Source organism: Tamandua tetradactyla, chromosome 2, assembly GCF_023851605.1.
Source record: "Tamandua tetradactyla isolate mTamTet1 chromosome 2, mTamTet1.pri, whole genome shotgun sequence".
Classification (NCBI taxonomy): domain Eukaryota; kingdom Metazoa; phylum Chordata; class Mammalia; order Pilosa; family Myrmecophagidae; genus Tamandua; species Tamandua tetradactyla.
Window position 1 is genome coordinate 112,866,193 of NC_135328.1, and position 22,899 is coordinate 112,889,091.

The following is a 22,899-nucleotide window of genomic DNA, read 5'->3' on the forward strand; positions in this document are numbered from 1 at the left end:
ATGTAAGTCCAGGAGAATCCTTCCCCTCTCCAAATAAGTCCCACGATTACAGTAGACATTTGTTTTTAACATGCAGCATCTACTGCCCTTTCTCACTGCAGGAAGGAAAGGTCTCTCCCAACAATTTCCCAGGAATGCTGACTCTGTCTCCAGACTTCATAGCATGCACATTATGGTACAGTTTCTCAAACTGTCTGTCGTAAAAGACCAATTTGCTTAGCACCCTTCAATCCACTCTGAACTGATACTTGTATAAAATACAGTAAAATGAAACAAAACTTAGAGACCTACAAAATACAAGTCTCAGGCTTTCTTTTTTTTTTAAATTAGGTTAAATTATTCTGTCGAGTTGCATCACACATTTCTAACCACCCTCAGCTTGTACACTTAGCTGGTTGCAGATGGTCATAAGTAATGTGTGGAGAGGCACTGGTCTAGGACCATTGCTTTAGCTCTGACTTAGATTAAGCCAGTTGTGTTACCAGTCTGGTGTTCTTATGACCAAGGGTGACCCCATCCACCTGCATGTTGGGACTTCAGATGGAAATGCTTGGGTGACAATTCTCCTTTTTCCCTTGCTAGAAGCCATGAGAGAAGTGGATGAATGAATACTGAGATACCATAGCCAAGGGACAGTGAGTGAGAACCTGGATCTACTCCTGCATAGTGGAGAAATATAAGCTAATACATTAACATTTTTTTTTTTTTTTGCTTAAGTCAGGATACACCTGGTTCTTTATCATCAGCAGTACAAAGAGTACTATTTGCTACAGTCTTTAATTTGTATACTTCCCAATGAATACTCAAGCAGCTTCTCTCTTGCCAGATATTTTTCAAAACACAGATCTGAATATGCTGTTCTTCTGTTTATGAAAACATTGGATTTCCACTGCCTTTGGGAAAGTTCCAGGTTCTTAAATGGTTATTCAGTCTTTCACCATTGGGGTTCCCTATGTTTTATTGTGAGCAGACGTACTTTGATAAATGTTACAGTTTGTATTCCCTTGGCCTGGATTGCACTTCCTTTCCCCTCACTCTTTTCTGATGTCTTAAGAACAGAACCTTGAGAACATAAGGCATTTATTTGTTAGTCTTAGATGTTAAGCATTCTGCATCACCATTGTTTCTGCAGATTCAGGGCTAATTTTGAGAGTTTTGGCAGGAGGGAAAATTGATGAACCCAGACACTTGGTAAAAAAGTGCATTAATATCTCAATTTAAGAATTCTAAAATGGCTATACTACAAAGATCTCAGGAAGCAACAAGTTTAGACAAAGTATGGCTTGAAATTATTGCAAAAATAAAGGAGAACCTAAGCCTACTTATGATTATGCCTCAGAGCCACTTCCAGAGAGCCTTTTTTTGTTGCTCAAATGCGGCCTTTCTCTCTAAGGCAACTCTGCAGGTGAACTCACTGCCCTCCCTCATATGGGGGACATGAATCCCAAGGCTGTTAATCTCCCTGGCAATGTGGGACATGACTCCATGGCCCTGGCATCGCGGGACACACAAAAGAAAATATAGTGAAAAGAATGGGAATATATGATGAAGTTCTTGGGGATTTGAATGACAACATAAAGCATATGAATAAACATGTTATAGGTGCCCCAAAAGAATAAGAGAAGGGAAAAGGAGTATAAAGATTAATGGAGGAAATAATCACTGAGGAAATAATCAAGTAAATCATCACAATGAAGGAAATAATCAGTGAACGGAAGAAATAGTCACTGAAAAATTCCCATTTCTTATGAAAGACATAAAATTACAGATCCAAAAAGCCAACGTACTCCAAACAATAGATCTAAATCGATCTAGTTAAAGACACTTACTAATCAGATTGACAAATGTCAAAGACAAAGAGAATTCTGAAAGCAGCAAGGAAAAAGCAATCCATCACATACAAGGAAAACTTGTTAAGACTATGTGTGGATTTCTCAACAGAAACTATGGAGGTAAGAAGGCAGTAGTATGATATATTTAACATTGATATATTTAATATTCTGAAAGAGAAAACTGCCAACCAAGAATTCTATTCCCAGCAAAACTGTCCTTCAAAATCGAGGGGTAGACTAAAACATTTTCAGACAAACAATCACTGAGAGAATTTGTGACTATGAGACTGGCCTTACAATAAATGCTAAAAAGAGCTCTACAGGCAAATAGGGAAAAACAAGAGACTGACTTCTGGAAAATAGTGTAGAAATGAAGACTCAGTAAAAATGAAGACTCAGTAAAATGAAGACTCAGTAGAAATGCAGACTCAATAAATGTAAAAAGAGAAAAAAATAGATATGATGCATAAAATTCAAAAATGATAAAAGAAAGTACTGCCTTTACAGTAACAATATTAAATGCTACTGGATTAATTTGTATACTTAATCCACAATCAAAAGGCTCCACAATCAAAAGAAACAGAATGGCAGAATGGATTTAAAAAGAGGATCCATTGTCCCTGGTCCAGATAAGTCCTGAAACGTAGCCCAGCCTCCCAAGAACATCAAATAATTCCATCTCCCTACCCATATTAGTGACAGGCTCTTCTAGTATCAAAAATTTAGAACTGGCATGGCCCAAACAACCCTAAAGAGAGGTACAGAAAGATCAAAGGTGATGGTGGAATTATACATAGAAGACAGGACTTAACAAATGAATATGAATGCTGAATAAGTAAATTGATATCTCTTTTAGTCTCCAGTACTTTAGAGCAGTTAGTTAGAAGTAAAAATCTAAAACTGTGAAACAGTAACCCATGTCAAAGTCTGAAATATGTTCTACAACTAACTGGTGCTGTGCTTTGAAAAGTATAGCTTTTGTGTATATATGTTATTGTTCACAAAAAAAGGGAAAAAAAGTCGATTGTGATGATAAAAAAAAGTATTGAAGCCCTCCAGCCTCCTATAATCTGGAGCAGCTAGAACGAAAAATATGAGAGGATCTTATGGTAGCCCATGACAAACTCTGGGTTCTGTCCTGTAACCACTTGTTGAAGAGTGCTTTGAAAACTGCTGCTTTTTAATTTCTTTGCTTTGTATATATGTTATACTATACAATTAAAAAGTTAAGAAAAAATAAACTGAATGTAATATATTTCATAGTCTTGCAAACAAAAACAAAAACAAAAACAAAACACAGGACCTATCTATATGCTGTCTATATGAGACTCACTTCAGACCTCAAGGACAAAATGAAGTTGAAAGTGAAAGGTTAGAAGAATATATTTCAGGCAAACAACAACCAGAACAGAGTAAGGGTAGCTATATTAATATCCAACAAATTAGACCTCAAATGTAAAACAATTAAAAGAGACAAACAAGGAAACTATGTATTAGTAAAAGGAACAATTCACCAAGAAGATATAAAATCATAAATATTTATGCACTGAGTCAGAATGCTCCAAAATACATCAAGCAAACACTGACAACACTGAAGAGAGAAGTAGACACTTTTACCATAATAGTTGGAGACTTCAATTCCACACTCGCATCAATGGATAGAAGTCTAGGCAGAGGATCAATAAGGAAACACAGATTTTGAATCATACGATAAATGAACTAGACTTAACAAACATTTGCAGAACATTACATCCCACACAAGCAGGGTACACAATCTTCTCAAGTGCTCACTCATGGATCAGTCTCAAGGATACACTTTTTGCTGGGTCACAAAGCAAGTCTCAAAAACTTATAAATGCATTGAAATTATACAAAACATTTTCTTGGGTCATAACGGAATGAAGTTGGAAATCAGTAAGAGGCAGAGGGCCAGAAAATTCACAAATATATGGAGGCTAAACAACACACTCTGAAACAACCAGTGGGTCAAGGAAAAAATTACAAGAGAAATCAGTAAATATCTTCAGGCAATGATAATGAAAACACAACATATCAAAATTTATGGGATGTAGCAAAGCCGATGCTGAGAGGGAAATTTATTGCCTTAAATACCTCTATCAAAAAAGAAGACCAAAAATCGAGGAATTAGCTGTTCACTTGGAAAAACTAGAGAAGGAATAGCAAACTAACCCCAAAGCTAGCAAAAGGAAAGAAATAAAAAAGATTAGACCTGAAATGAACAAAACTGAGAACATGAAAACAATTGAGAAAATTAATGAAACCAGAAGTTGGTTCTTTGAGAAAGTCAATAATCTTGATAGACCCTTAGCTAAGTTGACAAAAAGAAAAAGAGACAGGATGCAAATAAATGAAATCATAAATGGAAGAGGAGACATAACCACTGACCCCACAGAATGAAAGGAGATAATGAGAGGATGCTATGAGCAGCTATATGGAATAAGCTAGACAATGTAGATGAAATGGGTGACTTCCCAGAAAGACACCCATTGAACAATCAACATTGACTTGAGAAGAAATAGATGACCTCAACAAACCAATAACAAATAAAGAGATTGAATCAGTCATCAAGAAGCGCCCTCCCCCCAAAAAAAACTCCAGGACCAGACAGCTTTACATGTGAATTCTACAAGGCATTCAGGAAAGAATTAGTACCAATCTTGCTCAAACTCTCCAAAAAAACTGAAGAACAGGAAAGCTACCTAACTCATTCTATGAAGCTATGAAGCCAACATCATGCTAATACCAAAGCCGGACAAATACACTACACAAAAGAAATTTACAGACCAATCTCTTTCATGAATATAGATGCAAAATCTGCAATAACAAATCGAACCCAGCAGCACATTAAAATAACGATACACCTTGACCAAGGGTGATTTATTCCAGGTATGCAAGGCTGGTTCGACACAAGAAAATCAGTTATGAAATACACCATATCAATAAGTCAAAGTAGAAAAACCACATGATTGATGGTGCGGTTAGGCCTAGCCGGGGCTGGAGAATGGTCTCAAGAACTCAAGATGGGAACAGAATTATATCCCACCATGGGTGAAAGTTCCCGAAGACTTGAAAGATTCTAAGGTGTTCCAGGTCCAGATGTGGCTGCTGGAAGCCATGTTTGGCCCATATGGATCTCAAATCCCATACATCGAGGGAGTGAGCAAAGCCATGGTCGAGCTGAAAGCTCTGGAATCCTCGGACCTCGCTGAGGTCATGGTTTACAGCAACTACTTGTACAAGCTCCAGACCAAGTGGATGCTCCAGTCACTGGATGAATGCCACCGCCACCGACAGGAACAAAGGATACCCAGACTTGAGAAAGCCGTGAATGCCCTGGAATGAGACTCACGGATGCAGAGAAGCTAACTTGCAGCCAGTGTGACTCATGGTAGGCTGTGGAGCAACTCAGGCCTGATTTAAACTCTGTCCCAATCGAAAAATTAAGAGAAAAACAACTAGTTTTTGGCTTCTACCCTTATCTCTATGAATCCTGATGTGAATATTTGTTTCCAAGGTTCTTACTTGAAAGAATAAACTTTTAAATTAAAAAAAATAATAATGATCATCTCAATTGATGCAGAAAGGGCATTTGACAAAATTCAACATCTTTCTTGATGAAAACACTTCAAAGGATAGGAATAGAGGGGAACATCCTCAAAATGATAGAGGGGATATATGAAAAACCCACATCTAATAACACCCTCAATAGGGAAAGACTAAAAGCTTTTCCTGTAAGATCAAGAATGAGAAAAGGACGCTCACTGTCACCATTGTTATTCAACATTGTGCTGGAAGTTCTAGCCAGAGCAACTAGACAAGAAAAAGAAATAAAAGGCATCAAAATTGGAAAGTGTGATGTAAAACTTTCAATGTTTCCTGACGACATGATATCATATGTCAAATATCCCTAAAAATGGCCATTATCAAAAAACAGAAACTGACAAGTGCAAGAGAGGATGTGGACAAAGATCACACTGATTCACTGTTGGTGGGAATGTAGAATGCTGAAACCGCTCTGAAAGGAAGTTTTGCAGTTCCTCAGGAAACTAAGTACAGAATTCCCATATGATCCTGCAATCCCATTACTAGGTATATATTCAGAGGAACTGCAGGCAAGGACACAAACAGACGTTCGCACATCGATGTTTATAGCCGCATTAGTCACAATTGCCAAGAGATGGAAACAGTTCAGATGTCCATCAATGGAAGAGTGACTAAACAAGCTGTGGTATACACATATGATGAAATATTATGCAGCTGTAAGACAGAATAAAGTGTGGAGCATGTAACAACGTGGATGACCCTTGAGGACATTATGATCAATGAAATTAGTCAGAAACAAAAGGACAAATACTGTATGGTCTCACTAATGTGAACTAACATTGATGAGTGAACTGTGAGAGTTAAACTTAAGAATAAGAGTTATTAGGAGATAGAAAAATGATAGTTAGAGACTGGGCATTTGGTGCTGAAGGACTATAGAATGTGCAACAGGACTGATTGTAAAAATTCATAAATGGATAGCACAATAGTATCTGATGGTAGCACAATAATATAAGTACGCTGAATGAAGCTGAATGTGAGTACGGTTGAGGGACAAGGGCTGGGGGCATATATGACACCACGAGGAAAGATAGAGGATCAAGACTGAGACAGGATAACTTAGTAATGCCTGGATTAGACAATGATGGTGATTAAAAGAACAAATTTAAGAAAGTTTTTGTTGCACGAGGTAGAACAAATGAATATCAACATTGCAAGGAGTTGAAAATGGATCATATATATATAAAAAAACAATCAATGCAAGTGAGGGTCTAAAGTCAACAGTAACGTTGTAATATGTTTCCACTGAATGTAACAAAGGCATTATGCCAAAACTAAATGTCAACAAGCAAGGGATATGGGGAGGGGTATGAATTATTTGTGGAAGAAAAGGAAATGTCTTCACATAGATTATAGTGTCGAAGGTATGGCTATTTACTTAGGCTGGATTACATAATGTGAAAATATAACTGTTTAAAAATGAGGAGAGCGAAACAAATGCTAGAGAAAATGTGCAAAAAGAGATGAATCTATTCATTGTTGGTAGGGAAGCTGGGAGGTACAGCCCCTCCAGCGGCCAGTGTGGTGGTTCCATAGAAGGTTAGGGATGGGGTTGGGATCCTGAAACCTCATTACTAGGTATATATCTGGAGGAACTGAGTGTGAGAACACTAATGGACATTTGCACACTGGTGTTTACGGAGGCAGTGTTTGCGGTTTCCAATGGATGGAAATGGCCTAAGGGTACAATGACTAAGGAATGGAAAGGAGGACTTTGATGTATACAAACAATGGACTACTGAGCATCTGCAAGAAGGAGTGAAGTTGTGAGGAATGCAACTAGGTAAATAAAACTTGAGGATAGTAGTTGAATGAAATGTCAGAAACAAAACCATGCCTCACTCATATGGACAAACTATAATATGCAAACTCAGAGAATTTAAGTTGAGAGCACAGGTTACCAGCTTGGGGCTTACTGTAAAGGGTCTTAGATTGTAAACCCTTACAGCAGTCACATATATTCAGGAGCTGTAATTGTTATTTCTAAATTCTGAGATACTGAGCTATTTGTGTATAACTGATCATTTCCTTAAACTTTGGGTATTTATGTGCCAACTGAGACTCAGACTTAGAGCACTGAAGCTATGAAAGTCAGCATTACCCCATATAACAACTGTTACAAAAAGTTGAAAAACTGATCAGCCTTTGACTAGAGATATGAATGAAACTCTTCTGGATAGGATTACAGTAAATTAGAACACAGGGCAAAGGCTGATGTGGTCCATATTTTAAAACTTCAACTTTCATATGAGAACAAAAGGAAAGATGTTTATTTGGTGCAAAATTTATATTTTTGGTATCACATTATTTAATTTAACATATGTGGTGAGTTTATTCAAACATCATTATTACACAGAATCTTGAATAGGATGTGAGACCATGTTGTTTTGTACAGATTAGTGTGATGTCTCAATACATCCCAGAGTAATCTGGACAGAGAATAAAAAAATATTTGCAAAGTCCCCTTGGGGGAATTGGAAAAAGGAAGAAATATTAAATTTCTCCATCTGGGGAATTCCTGATATTCTCACAGGCGATGGGGACAACCAATTCTATAGACTGAGCCCTTTATCCTGGAGTTCATCCCTATACAACTTATTTCTGCAAATGCGAAGCTAAGCTTACTGATAATTATCCTTAAGAATGACCCCAAGAATTGTTTATCCAGTAAAGCTGTCCTTCAAAAATAAGGGACAGTTTACCTTCAAAAATAAGGGAAAATTAAAAATATTCACAGATAAACGGAAGCTGAGAGAGTTCATTAACAAGAGACCAGCCTACAAGAAACACTAAAGGAGTTCTGACGGCTGAAAAGAAAAGAGAGGAGACAGAGGCTTTGAGGAGAAAGGAAGATGATTCTTTTATCTCCTTAAAAAGGATAAAAAGGAAAAATGGATCTGATAAATAAAAGAGAACTGATAAAATGGTTGAAGAACCATTTTTACAGTATTAACATTAAATCTTAATGAATTAACTCCCCAATAAAAAGAGACAGATTTGGGTAGGACGTATTTTTTAAAATGACCCAGCTATATGATGTTTACAAGGGACCCGTTTTAGACCCAAATATACAAATAGGCTGAAAGTGAAAGGATGGAAAAGGAGGCCAAACAAGCAGTAAACAACAAAAAAAATTGGGGTAGCTACACTAACATCAGACAAAATAGACCTTAAATGGAAAAATGTTATAGGAGATAAAGAAAGATACTACATATTAATGAAAGGGGTAATTCTCCAAGAAGAAATAACAATCATAAATATCTATGCACCCAATCAAGGTGCCCCAAAGTACATGAGGAAAACACTGGCACATCTGAAGGGAATAATAAAAGTCTGTACAATAATAGTGGGAGACTTCAACATACAACTTTAGTCAACAAATAGAACATCTAAACAGAGGACAAAAAAGAAAACAGAGAACCTAGGTCTAGTTCATTTATCATGTATATACATGTTATCATTTAACATGTATATAGAACATTACTCCCAAAAGCAGTCTTCTCAAATTCTCATGGAACATTCTCTAGGACAGACCAAGTGCTAGGGCACAAAAAAGGTCCCAATAAATTTTTAAAGATTGAAATTATACAAAGCACACTCTTTGATCATAATAGAATGAAGCTGGAAATCTGTAAAAGCCAAAGAACTGGAAAATTCACAAATACATTGAGGTTAAACAACGTGCTCTTAAACAATCAGTGAGTCAAAGAAGAAATTATAAAGTAAATGAGAAAATATCTCAAGAGATAAATGAAAACAAATAAACAAAAATCTCAATCCTTATTGGATCCAGTGAAGGCCATGCTGAGAAGGAAAACTTATAGGTATAAATGCCTACAAAGATAAGGAAAAAAGCTAAAAATCAAAGAATCAACTCAAGACCTGGAAAAACTAAAGATCATAAAACTGATCCCAAAGCAAGCCAAAAGAAAGACTAGAGTAGAAAGAAATGAAATGAAGAAAAAAAACCAATAGAGAGATCAATAACACCAAAAGTTGGTTCTTTGAGCAAATCAATAAAATAGACAAACTCTTAGCTAGACTGACCAATAAAAGAGAAAAAATGCAGATAAATAAAATCAGAAATAAGAGGGGGGTCATTACCATAGACTGCATAGAAATGAAGACTGTAAGAGGATACAATGAACTGTACATGAACAAAGTAGACAACTTAGATGAATGGACCAAATTTCCTAGAAACACACAAACAGCCTATCAACTTGAGAAGAAATAGAAATCCTCAACAAACCAATTACAAGTAAAGAGACTGAATCAAAAGCCTGCCAAAAGAGAAAAGCCCAGGACCAGACAGCTTCACAGGTGAATTTTACAATCGTTCCCAGAAGAATTAGTAAAAACCCAGCTCAACCTCTTCAAAAAAACTGAACAGGGAACATTACTTAAAAGTCTATGAAGCCAGCCAGAGACCCAAGTTCAGTTCCCGATGCCTGTCCATGCAAAACAAAACAAAAGAAAACGAAAAAAAGTCTATGAAGCCAACATCACCCTAACACCAAAGCCTGATAAAGATACTACAAGAAAAGAAAACTGCAGACCTATCTCTCTAATGAATATAGATGCAAAAACACTCAGTGAAATACTTGCAAATCAAATCCAATGGCACAGTAAAAGAATAATACACCGTGACCAAGTGGGTTTAATTCCAGGTATGCAAGGATAGTTTGATGCAAGAAAATAAATTAATATAAAATACCACATTAACTTATCAAAAGGGAAAAAACACACGATCATCTCAATTGATGCAGAAAAGGCATTTGACAAAATCCAGTATTCTTTCTTGATAAAAACACTTTAAAAGTTTGGAATCAGAGGAATCTTCTTCAACATGACAAAAAGCAAATATGGAAAAGCAACAGCTAACATCATACACAATGGTGAGATCTGATTGGAAACAAGACAAAGATGTCGATTGCCACCACCGTTATTCAACATTGTGCCAGAAGTTCTAGCTCAAGCAAATAGGCAAGAAAAAGAAAGACAGGAATCTAAGTTGGAACTGAAATCAAATTTTCCCTATTTTCAGACATGATCCTAAATTCAGAAGGTCCTCAAAAAATAGGACAAAGCTACTAGAGCTAATACACAAGTTCAGCAAAACGGTGTGATATAAGATCAAAAGGCAAAAAAACAATAGTGTTTCTATAAATAGTAGTGAGCTATCTGAGGAGGAAATCAAGAAAAAATTCCACTTACAATAGCAACTAAAAGAATCAAATATCTAGGAATAAATCTAATCTAGGATGTAACAGATTTGTACACAGAATACTACAAAACATTGCCAAAAGAAATAAAAAAAGACCTAAATGATTGGAAGGTCATTCTATGTTCATGGACTGGAATATTAAATATTGTTAAAATGTCAATACTACTGTGCTGGTTTGAAAGAAGTCTGCCCCCTAGAAAAGCCATGTTTTAATCAAAATCCCATTTCATAAAGGTAGAATAATCCCTATTCAATACTGTATGTTTGAAACTGTGATCATCTCCCCTGGATGATGTGATTTAGTCAAGAGTGGTTGTTAAGCGGGATTAGGTGACGACATGCCTCCACCCATTTGGGTGGGTGTTCATTGGTTTATCGGAGTCCTATAAAAGAGGAAACATTTTGGAGAATGGGAGATTCAGAGAGAGCAGAGAAAGCTGCAGCACCACGAAGCAGAGAGTCCATGAGCCAGCAACCTTTGCAAATGAAGAAGGAAAACACCTCCCGGGGAGCTTCATGAAACCGGAAGCCAGGAGAGAAAGCTGGCAGATGACGCCTTGTTCGTCATGTGCCTTTCCAGCTAAGGGAGAAGCCTGACTGTGTCTGCCATGTGCCTTCTCGTTTGAGAGAGAAACCATGAACGTCATCAGCCTTCTTGAACCAAGGTATCTTTCCCTGGACGGATGCCTTAGATTAGACATTTCTATAGACTTGCTTTAATTGGGTCATTTTCTCAGCCTTAGAACTGTAAACTAGCAACTTATTAAATTCCTCTTTTTAAAAGTCACTCTGTTTCTGGTATATTGCATTCTGGCAGCTGGTAAACTAGAACTACTGAAAGCCAGAAGATGCTCAACATCATTAGCCATCAGAGAAATACAGATCAAAACCTGTGCTGGTTTGAAACTGGTATGTACCCCAGAAAAGCCTGTTCTTTTACTCCTAATCCAACTTTGTGGGGACTGGCCTACTGTAAGGTGAGACTTCTTGAATAGATTGTTTCCATGACGATGTGACCCACCCATTGTGGGCAGTGCCTTTTGATTAAATTACTTCCTGGGGTGTGGCCCCACCCATTCAATTAATTAGTCTTCATTAGTTTACTGGAGTCCTTTAAAATGGAGACATTTTGAAGAAAGCACAGATGCTTGGAGAGCCAACACAGAGAGCAGACACCTAGACACAGACATTTGGAGATGCTAAGAGATGAAACCCAGAATCTACCCCAGAGAAGCTAAGTGAGGACCCACAGATGCTTAGAGGAAAGCCCCTGAATCAGAAGATGAAAGCGATGTGACCCAGGAGCAAACGACCAGGAGATGCCAGACACATGCCCTCCCACTGACAGAGAAACCCCAGTTGTGATCAGCTTTTCCTGAGTGCAGGTATCCTCTTGTTAATGCCTTAATTTGGACCTTTTTATGGCCTTAGGACTGTAAATTTGTAACTTAGTAAGTCTCCTTTGCAAAAGCCAATCCATTTCTGGTACATAGCATTCTGGCAGCTTTAGCAAACCAAAAAAGGTAACATTCCACACCCGATGGAATGGCTGCTATTAAAAAACAATTGAAAATGACAAGTGTTACAGAGGCTGCCAAGAAATAGGAATGCTCATTCACTGCTGGTGGCAGTGTAAAATGGTGTAGTTGCTCTGGTAGACAGTTTAGAAGTTCCTCACAAAGCTAAGTATAGAACTAGCATACGACCTAGCTTAACTCTCTCAGGGCAGAGGATAAACAACCTCATAATCAGAATCTAGAATATAGGTTTCCAGGGGACAGCATTTAGATAGGGATGTTAAGGCTTCCTGTTTGGAATTTTGGAAACGTTTTGGTAATGGATGGTGGTGATGGTAACACAACATTGAGAACACAATTAACAGCACTGAAACATATATCCGAATAGGACTAAAAGGGGATATAAGGCATCCAAACTGGAAGGGAAGAAGTAAAATCAATTATATACAGAAATTAGACCATCCTATATAGAGAAAATCACAAAGAAGTCACAAGAAAGCTACTAGAGCTAATAAAAAAAAATTCACCAAAGTTGTAGGGTACAAGATCAATATGGAAATATTGTATTCTACACAACAATAATGAACAATCAAAAAAGGAAATCAAGGAAATAAATCCATTAAATTAACATCCAATAGGATAAAATATCTAGGAATAAAATTAAATAAGGATATAAAAGATTTATACACCAAAAATTATAAAACATTGCTAAAACAAATTAAAGAAGACTTAAAAAAAATGGAAAGACATCTCATGCCTATTAATTGGAATATAATATTGTAAAAATGTCAATACTACCCAAAGCAATTTACAGATTCAATGCAATCCTGATTAAAATTCGAACAGCGTTTTCGTGGAGCTGGAAAAGTCAATTATCAAATTCACATGTACAATCAATGGGCCTTGAACAGCCAAAACTATCCTGAAAAAGAAAAACAAATGACAGTAACCAAAACAGTGTGGTACTGGCATAAGGACACACAGAACAATGGAATAAAATTCAAAGTTCAGAAATAAACCCACACATCTGCAGCTAATTGATTTTGGGCAAGGATACAAATTCCATTCAATAGGGAAAAAATCCAGTCACTTCAAAAAATTGTGCTACCTGGATATTCACATGCAAAACCAAGGAAATACCCCACCTCATACCTAGACAAATTGATTTAAAATGGGTCAATGACCAAAATATAAGAAGTACAGGATTCCTAGAAAAAATATAGGGGCGATTTTTTAGGACCTTGTAGAAGAAAATGGATTCTTAGATTTAACACTAAAAGCAAGAACAATTTAAAAAAAGAAAAGATAAAAAGGACTTCATCAGAATTAAAAAAAACTTTTTACATCAAAGGAAATTATTCAGAAAGTGAAAAGGAAGAAAATATTTGAAAACACTATATCTGATAAACGGTTAATATCCAGAATATATAAAGGTATGGTTTAAGAGTTTCTTCAAAAACTAAATCTATAACTACTATATGACTCAGTAACTGTACTTCTAGGCATTCATGCAAGAAATATGAAGATTTATGTTTATGAAAAACTTGTACATGAATGTTTAGCAGCTCTATTCTTAAGAGCCAAAAACTGGAAACAACCCAGATGTCAAACCAAACTGTGGTACATGCATGCAACAGAATACTACTCAGTGAGGGAAAAAAAATGAACTATTTGATACATGCAACAACCTGTGTGAATCTCCAGGTAATTAGATTAGTCAAAAAAACAAAAAATTCCAAGACATAACATAATGTGACCCCACTTACATAACATTCCTAAAACGTCAAATTCATAGAAATTATAGAGGTTTTCAGGATTTAAGGAAAGGGTTGTTCAGAGAAAAGCAGGTGTGTCTATAAAAGGGCAGCATGAAGGGTTCTTGCAATGATGGAAATGGTCTGTGTACTGACTCTTACATTGTCAAACACCTTGTGTGCTGGTTTGAAATGATGTATGTACCCTAGAAAAACCATGTTTTAATCCTAATCCCATTTTGTAAAGGCAGCTGTTTCTTCTAATCCCTATTCAGTACCATATGTTTGAAACTGTAATTAGATCATCCCCCTGGAGATGTGATTTAATCAAAAGTGGTTGTTAAACTGGATTAGGGGGAGGCGTGTCTCCACCCATTTGGGTGGGCCTTGATTAGTTTACTGGAATCCTGTAAAAGAGAAAACATTTTGGAGAAAGCAGAGAATGACATAGCCACGAGAAGCAGAGTCCACAAGCAGCGACCTTTGGAGATGAAGAAGGAAAACGCCTCCCGGGGAGCTTCATGAAACAGAAGCCAGGAAAGAAAGCTACAGATGATGCTGTGTCTGCCACGTGCCTTTCCAGATGAGAGAGAAACCCTGACTGTGTTCGCCACTTGCCTTTCCACATGAAAGAGAAAGCCTGAACTACATCGGCCTTTGTAAATCATTCCCTGGATGCCTTAGATTGGACATTTCCATAGACTTGCTTTCACTGGGATATTTTCTCAGCCTTGGAACCGTAAACTAGCAATTTATTAAATTCCCCTTTTTAAAACCCATTCCATTTCTGGTATATTGCATTCCACCAGCTAGCAAACTAGAACACTCTGGTTGTGGAATTATGCTATATACCATCGTTTCTCTTTTCCTTCCCTTCCCCTTCCAAATAGTTCAGTGGCCAGTGAGGCCTATTACATGGGTTTCGCTAAATAGGCATCCACACCAATGGGCATTGAGAAAAGAGGTATTGTGCCATCCCAGAGTGAAGTATCAGAGCCCAGGCAAAGGGGTTTGGCCTAGAAGTGTTGCCTGGTGTGGGGTGTTGGATACCAAGCAAGCTGAGGACGGCATCCACACACCACAGCTGCCAGGTATGCTGAAGGGAAAAAGAGGATATTCACACATGGGAAGGGACAGTGGTGGTGGTAAGACATTTCTTACATACAAGAGGGTTGATTGAATAAGTAAAGTTATTAAGGAAAATGGTAAAAAGATTTCTCACTGTTCGTGGAAGATTTCACAAATGTAGAAAGGGGGAAAACTAGAATGAACCCTGTGGTATTGGACTGCAACTGGAGGTATTGGTGTGAACTCAAGATTTTCAACATATATAAGGAGAGAAATAAGTTGAGGTGTAAATATGTGAATATGTGCACACACACACACACACACCCTACTTCTGTCCAATGAGATGGCCTAAGAGCAACAACACACTAATAATAATAATAATAATAAGCACAACTAGCACTCTGTGATTAGCTTCCAAATACCATTCTCCATGAAAGGAATCAGGGCTACTTATAGAAATGACTGAATCCAGGGTTAGTGCAGGGAAAGGCTAATATGAGCCTGAAACATCTTTCAGTGGCAGAAGGTAAGAAGTGATAAGGATATATCAAAAGAATATAATGTCAGATAGAAGGGACTGACTAAATCTATGACAATTCAGACACCAAAATAAATACTGATAATAACAGATTATTATCAGTTGAATCAAGTAAGACACCATGATTCCATACTGACAAATAGTAAGTAGTAAGTACATGATAGATGATAAATATGACATGAGATACTTAGCTTTGTGGGGAATGTTTCAATTTTGACTCAAAGAATGTAAATATATACTACTAACATAATTTAAAGTTAATTTTAAAAACGTAGCTAAACACCTGAAAGAGCTCACAATCTGTATGGGAAGTGTAGCAGACTGTGAGAACTCTAGGAATTTCTCTGCCCAGTGTATTTTTCCATTCTATTCACATAATGGCTGACTAGCTACGGAGGAAGTAAAGGTGTCCAGGTGCTACTGATATTTGGACTATAAGAGGAAAAGCAGATTGGTGACTAAGGAAGACAACGGGTCAAGTTTGGAAGATTTTCGGTTGAGGATGTTTGCCTATTGGCTTTTTCGGCTCGAACACAGAGGTGAAATCAGCACTGAAACAGGTAACCACACTAGTGGATAATTCTTCTGAAGAAGCTGGACAAAGATAAAGGCAGCAAGCCAAGAGAAGAATCCCGAGTAAGGAAATAATCAGTTATTTAGGAAACACTTTATGCTGTTTGGAATAGAGCAGATTATGAGCAAGTACAATCATGAACAAGCATGTTAAGCAAAGTATCACAATATCAAAAAACTAGAACCTACCCAAATGTCAACAAAAAGTAGAGTTTAATAAACTACCACTTAAAAGAATGTTATCATAAAACATGTTATTTAGGAAAGTTTGGAAAACTTAAAATGTTTATAACAGAACGTGCTTTTCTTTTTAAGAAACTACACATTATTTAAACAACATAAAAAATAAGCCCATAAAATTAAAAAAATTAGCATAGCAAAATCTGCAGAGAAATAAATCAAAATGTGAATAGCAATCGTTTTGGGAGTGGGAATCTACAGGGCTCTTCCTTCTACTTTTCCATGCCTTTAAAATTTGCTATATAATACTCTGTAACAGAGAAAAACATTACAAATTGATGTTTATTTAACAGGTAACCGAACAAGCAGTAGGCCTTCAGTAAACACATGAAGTATGGAAATCTCAGTAACTGAGGGAAGTTACCTGAGGTTTTCTGGCCATAAAAAACCTGCAGACCTGTCTGCTAGAGAGCCTCGTGTCCTTTGTGTTCTGGATCTTGCAGTGGGTGACAAATAGTTCTGCCTCTACCCTCAGGAGACCTCATCTCTACCCACTAACACTATAATAGGGCTTTACCTGAGTTACCAGGAACTATTCCAGACCCACTCCCAGGTCCCAGAGAGATTAACTCAAGAGAGTAGTTGGCTCCTCTGGAAACAACTCCCAGTGGACTGTGCATCCTTTTACATACTGGCCTTGCGGTTAGAGATAGCGATTTTTTCATTCCGTGTGTGGTATGGCGACTTGAAGTCTCACTGACCTGACCCGTGCAGATATTTTCAGGGTACTGGATTCTCCCAGGGCTGGCACCATCCACGTGGTAGCAGCATCATTGCTCCGGCCCATTCCTTAACACAGGCCCTTAGTACTGAACAAAGCTCTTGTTCATTCCAGTTCTCAGAGCCAACCCTGTTAGCAGATATCTGTCTCTCGTCACACACTAGATGAGATCTGAGACGCAGGTAAGCTACTTTTGCAAGGCAGGCAGCCGGTGCAAGCTGAAACCTTAAGAGTCATCAACTTGATTCTAGTTATTATCGCCACCCACAAAAGTGACTTCCGTGGAGCGCCCACAGAGAGAAGGGGCCCCGTTCCCAGCAGTACCGGCGGCCGAAGCCGAGCCTCGAGCACCTTCTGAGGCCTCGGCCTCGCAAGGGGCTAGTAGGGGTGTGAAGGCCCAGCGCGAGGCCCCGCTCACCTGCATGGAACCAGCGGAGGAAGGGAAGGAGACTCCAGGCAGGACGGACAGACATCACTCAGGCATGCGGAAACCTTCGCCAGACTTCATCTTGGAAACAAATCTCAACTCTTGGAAGCAAGGTGACAGAGTCCACAAGCTTGAAGCAAGGCCTTTGGCCATGGACGCCCTTAGGCCCCGCCCCTAGGGCACGTAGGGGAAGTCCCGCCCAACACTCGTTTGTGCTTCCGGAAGTCTCCAAGGACCCCCCAGAAGCTAATCGGAGGATGGGCTGGAGAAGGGGGGAAATAGCCGTGGCCTCTGTCTTCAGGGACGTTAGATAAGACAAATGTAACAACACGTATGAAAAGTGCTGTGAATTCGAAAGCGAGGACAGCTCCTAGCTCAGGAAGGAAGGCATCTCAGGGAAGCCTCTTGTAAAATAGTAGGAAGGACAGAGGAAAGGAGAGTAGGTGTTTGTTTTTGTTTTTTGCGTTTTGTTTTGGTTTTTGCTCTGAAGTTTTTGCCGGAAAGTTCTCTTCTGATGGCTCCCAATGTCTCTGTGAAGTGGTGATCCAATACATATGCTTGACAGGTGAGAGGGCATAATTGTTTTAGGAATGTGAAATAGCTTTGAGTAGATGGGAGAGTTTACTAAGGAAAGAATCACATAAGCTCCACCAGGAAAGGGAGCTTCGGTTGTTTCCTCCACCACTGTGTCCCAAATTCTTGGAAGAACGCACATAACATAGTAAGCTCTAGAGGAATGGATGGTTTATTTCCAGGCAGGATTGGAGCTGACCATCACCAGTGGAACATGGATTTATGGTAATATCAGTATAATTAACTGTGTGATTTTATCCAAGAGGAACCAACCCCTAATTAAAAGGCAGTTCTAGAAAAGGTAGAAAGTTGGATTTTGACTGCAGAAAAGATGTTAGGAGAAGGGGGTAGGTTGTTCAGAGTGGAACTACTTAGGTTTGTAGCGAAGTGATTAACCATGAAGTCTATCTAGGAGAGGAAGGAAATGAAGTCAAGAGATTTGGGACAGTGAATATCAATGGCTTGTAATTCCTGATTAAATTGAAGAATTGACATACTGAGGGCATAGCTCGAAGGATAGAGGGATGAAGTCAAAGAGTGGAGTATATGACTATTTGTTCAGAAGGCAGATTTGTTCCTGACATTCACTTACCTTCTGGTAATATTCCCTCTCTTGCCTTCCGGGAAGCAATCCCCATTCTTTAATCTCTGCCTATGTGCAAATGGAGTTTTTTCCCAACACTCTTATTTTATGGATGGGTTTTATCTCAGATTTGGCCAAAAAGGTCATCCATGCTTCTGGCTACATGATTGATCAGAGATCAGCATGCAATTCAACTGAAGGCCATAAGGCACAGTGACGCTTTGGAAGGGACTAGCAGCAGAAGCAACCCATTTTCAACTGCACTTGAAACTTAAAAGATGTGGCTATGTGCTTGCGGTACAGTCTTTAAGTAAAGCCAGTGCAGACTGTTGCGCCAAGAAATAGATAGAAATGGAATCTTGATGGCAGCAATGGAATCCAATATCACTCCTGCTGCCTGAGGCCATCTTTACTCCTAGATGTTTCAGGAATCAACACAATCTCTTTGTTTGTTTAAATTAGTTGAACTGTATTTGCTGTCATCTATATCCAAATGATTCCTCATAATAAAGAGGACTTTCCGTCCTGGCTCCTTGTTCTGTGCCAGCTCACGAAATATGTATCACCTTTGTCACCTTCTGTGTCCCTCAGGTTGCCCTGCTGTAAAAGGGGATACCTACTTCAAAGTGTTGTAAAGATTCGGCAGCGTTGAATTGCACGTGAACCCTGTGATCCAGCAGAACAGCAAAGGTTAAGAATTCCCCCTCCTTTGTGTAACTGACCAAGGCAGCTTTAACTTCTCCTCAGCTTGACTAAACCTTAGATAGGCTTTTTTCTGACTCTTGGCTCCTGACCTCCCTCTCACCTTGGCCCTTCCAGAATCCAGATAGTCTAGATAGACCATATGCCAACCTGACCTCAGCAGTAAACTCAGGAGATAACTCCATGTAATTGACAACCCCTATTGTTTATCTCCCCTTCAGTACGTTTCACAAGCTCACACCAGTCCTTAAAAACCCTCCTGCCCTCTGCTTCAGCTGAGTTGAGCTCTCTTTCTCTCCTCTATTGGGATAGCCTTCTACTCTTATCACAAAAGCCTTCTGGTCTCTCTCTCTCCCTTTCGTATTGCACATAGCTTTGAATAAAATCATCTTGCCTATTTAGCAATGTTCAATGCCACTATTCCTTTGACAGTTTAAATGGGATAATATATGGAAAAGCATGAGTTTGTTCCACAATACTGAAGTGCAGCAAGCAGTACTTAATTTTTCTAAATTATATTAAATCTGTGTGCAACAGGACTGATTGTAAAAACTCAGAAATGGATAGCGCAGTACTACCTAACTGTGATACAATTATGTTAAAACACTGAATGAAGCTGAATGTGAGAATGGTAGAGGGAGGAGGGCTGGGGGCACAAATGAAATCAGAAAGAAAGATAGATGCTAAAGCCTGAGCTGGTATAATCTGGGAATGCCTAGAGTGTATGATGATAGTGACTAAATGTACAAATTTAAAAGATGTTTTTGCGGGAGGAAGAACAAAGGAATGTCATTACTGCAGGGTGTTGGAAATAGATGGTAATTAATATCTTAAAATTTTAACTTATGTGTGAGACTAAAACAAAAATGTTTATTTGGTACAAAATTTCTATTTTGACTAGTGCATTTCCTAATATAACTTATGTAGACAGCTTAGTTGAATACCATAAGTACATGGAACCTTGAGTAGGACATGAGATTTTGTTGGTTTGTCCAGAGTGATGCCCCTATAAATCCCAGAGTGATTTGATCAGTGAATAAAAAAGTATTTGCAAAGTCCCCTTCGGGGAATGTTTAGAAAGGGGGAAAATTCAACTTTCCCGAGTTGAATTCTTGATATTTTCACAAGCAGTACAGACAACCAAATCTATAGGCTGAGCCCCCAGTCTTGGGGTTTGTTCATATGAAACTTAACCCCACAAAGGATAGGTCACGCCTACTTAAAATTAGACCTAAGAGTCACCCCCAAGAGAACCTCTTTTGTTGCTCAGATGTGACCTCTCTCTCTAGCCAACACAACAAGCAAAGTCACTGCCCTCCCCTGTCTACATGGGACGTGACTCCCAAGGGTGTGGATCTTCCTGGCAACGTGGGACAGAAATCTTAGAATGAGCTGAGACTCAGCATCAAGGGATTGAGAAAACATTTTCAACCAAAAGGGGGAAGAGGGAAATGAGGCAAAATAAAGTGTCAATGGCTGAGAGATTCCAAACAGAGTCGAGAGGTTATCCTGGAGTTTATTCTTACACATTAAATAGATTTCACCTTGTTAGTCAAGATGTAACGGAGAGGCTGGAGGGAACTACCTAAAATGTAGAGCGGTGTTCCAGTTGCCATGTTTCTTGAAGATGATTGTATAATGATATAGCTTTCACGATGTGACTGTGTGATTGTGAAAACCTTGTGTCTGATGCTCCTTTTATCTACCTTATCAACAGATGGGTAAAACATATGGAATAAAAATAAATAATAGGGGGAACAAAAATTAAAATAAATTTAGATTGAAATGCTAGTGATCAATGAAAGGAAGGGGTAAGGGGTATAGTATGTATGAATGTTTTTCTGTTGTCTTTTTATTTCTTTCTCTGAATAGATGCAAATGTTCTAAGAAACGATCATGATGATGAATATGCAACTATGTGATGATATTGTGAATTAATGATTATATATGTAGAATGGAATGATCATAAGTTCAGAAAATGTGCGTTCGTTGTTATATTTTTTAAAACATTTAAAAATTAATTTAAAAAGCACTAAAAAACATAAAAGCAAATTATATTAAATCTGGCTCAAAGTCTCCATGTAAAGGGGTAGGGAGACACCCAATATTAGTCATTAGTGGGGAACAACTAAATAATTTGTTTGGTGTTGACACTGTCAAACAACTATGTAGGAAAAATCCTTGAATGTGAGCCTGTCATGGTTGCCTTTGGAATGTTCATTGTCCAAGCTCATTTGGCCCATTAAAAGGACAGTGGCAAAAAAAAAAAGAAAAGGTCAGTTGGCTGCACAGTCTCTATCAAGTGTGAGCACTGCATTGCTTTACTGCAGTTCTCAACATAATGGGTTCGATGATTAGTGATCGCAGTCAACATTTCATCTCTTTAGAAATCCTGCTCCCTCCTGCCTCCTGCCTCGTAGAGGACTCCACATGGGACTCTTCCACTGCAGGGAACCCTCTTTACATCTTTTTTCTCAAGTCATAGAAGGCTATGTTACCATCAGGCAACTCCCCCTCTTTCAACCAAGCATCTGCATCAACCCTTATCTCCTTCCTAGGAACGCCTAGTTTAATGCCCCTCCTACAGGAGAGTGTGGTTAGGAATGTATAATACGTGGCTCCCAACTTTTGTTTTGGCCAGGAAACGTGAAAGCCTTTAATAACTCCTAGGACTGGAAGCCCAGAACTTCCTGGAAGACAAAGGGAGAAAGTTAACTTTTTTTTCCCTCTGGGGAGCATCTCTTCCTTTTCCTCAAGATTCCCTCATAGGCAGGGGGCACAAAATTTGCTTTCCAGAAAGAGCAACATTCAACACTTGACAGATTCCTCTGTAGCACCTCCCGAGCTCCTGGACTGCCCCAGCCAACCCAGTGTCCACCACAGCGATACCTATCCACATACACTCCACCCAATCACTACCCACCTGTGAGATCTCCTGGAACCTCTGTTTTCAGGAAAATGTTCCTATCTCTGACCCTTTTCAGAGCTGCAAGTCTCATTCTTCCTACTGCTCTAGAGTATGTGACAGAGGAGAACAGCGGGAAAGGGTGAGCTGCTATCCATTTTCATTAGGGTAAGGCAAGAGGTGCAGAACATAAGCCATTTCCTAAAACCTAATAAGGGAGAAAAGGGGCTGTTGGAGCAGGTGACATTTATTTCTCACCAAAAGATCACAGAATAAGATTTCTCCTTATCTCTGACTTCAGAGCCTAGCCGCTCCCCCCTACCCCCACCCCCAGACTTTTGCTTCCAGTTCCAAAACTTCCTAAAGGAGGAAGGGAATTTCTGGCTCTCTTTTGCCAGTGTCCCTCATCCCCCCACCTCCACCCAAGACAGCTGTATATACTTCAGGATAGTGAGGGAGCAGCAGAAAAGATGGACCAAGCCAAGTTCTGGATTAAAGGATTTTTCTCGTGTTCAAAAGGCCTCGGTATTTTTAGAATAAACTGTATTGTAATGATACGATGAAGAAAGAAAGTGTTCTAAACACAGGCCTTATGAGCAAGGTCAAATAAAGGAACCT

General features: G+C 38.7%; 1 protein-coding gene and 1 long non-coding RNA gene across 4 annotated transcripts in view; one reads left to right on the forward strand and one right to left on the reverse strand.

Moving 5' to 3' along the window:
• LOC143673688 (spermatogenesis-associated protein 31D3-like) overlaps nucleotides 1-22,899 on the reverse strand; it is a 62,953-nt gene that overhangs the window by 17,003 nt on the left and 23,051 nt on the right. The gene's annotated exons all lie outside the window — the stretch shown is intronic.
• LOC143673691 (uncharacterized) overlaps nucleotides 17,461-22,899 on the forward strand; it is a 29,873-nt gene continuing 24,434 nt past the window's right edge. For 2 of the 3 annotated variants that reach the window (XR_013170523.1, XR_013170522.1), the window contains exons 1-2: nucleotides 17,461-18,083; nucleotides 19,266-19,364. This is a non-coding gene — a long non-coding RNA (uncharacterized LOC143673691). The remainder of the gene's footprint in view (nucleotides 18,084-19,265; nucleotides 19,365-22,899) is intronic. The other variant, XR_013170524.1, reaches the window with a different exon arrangement.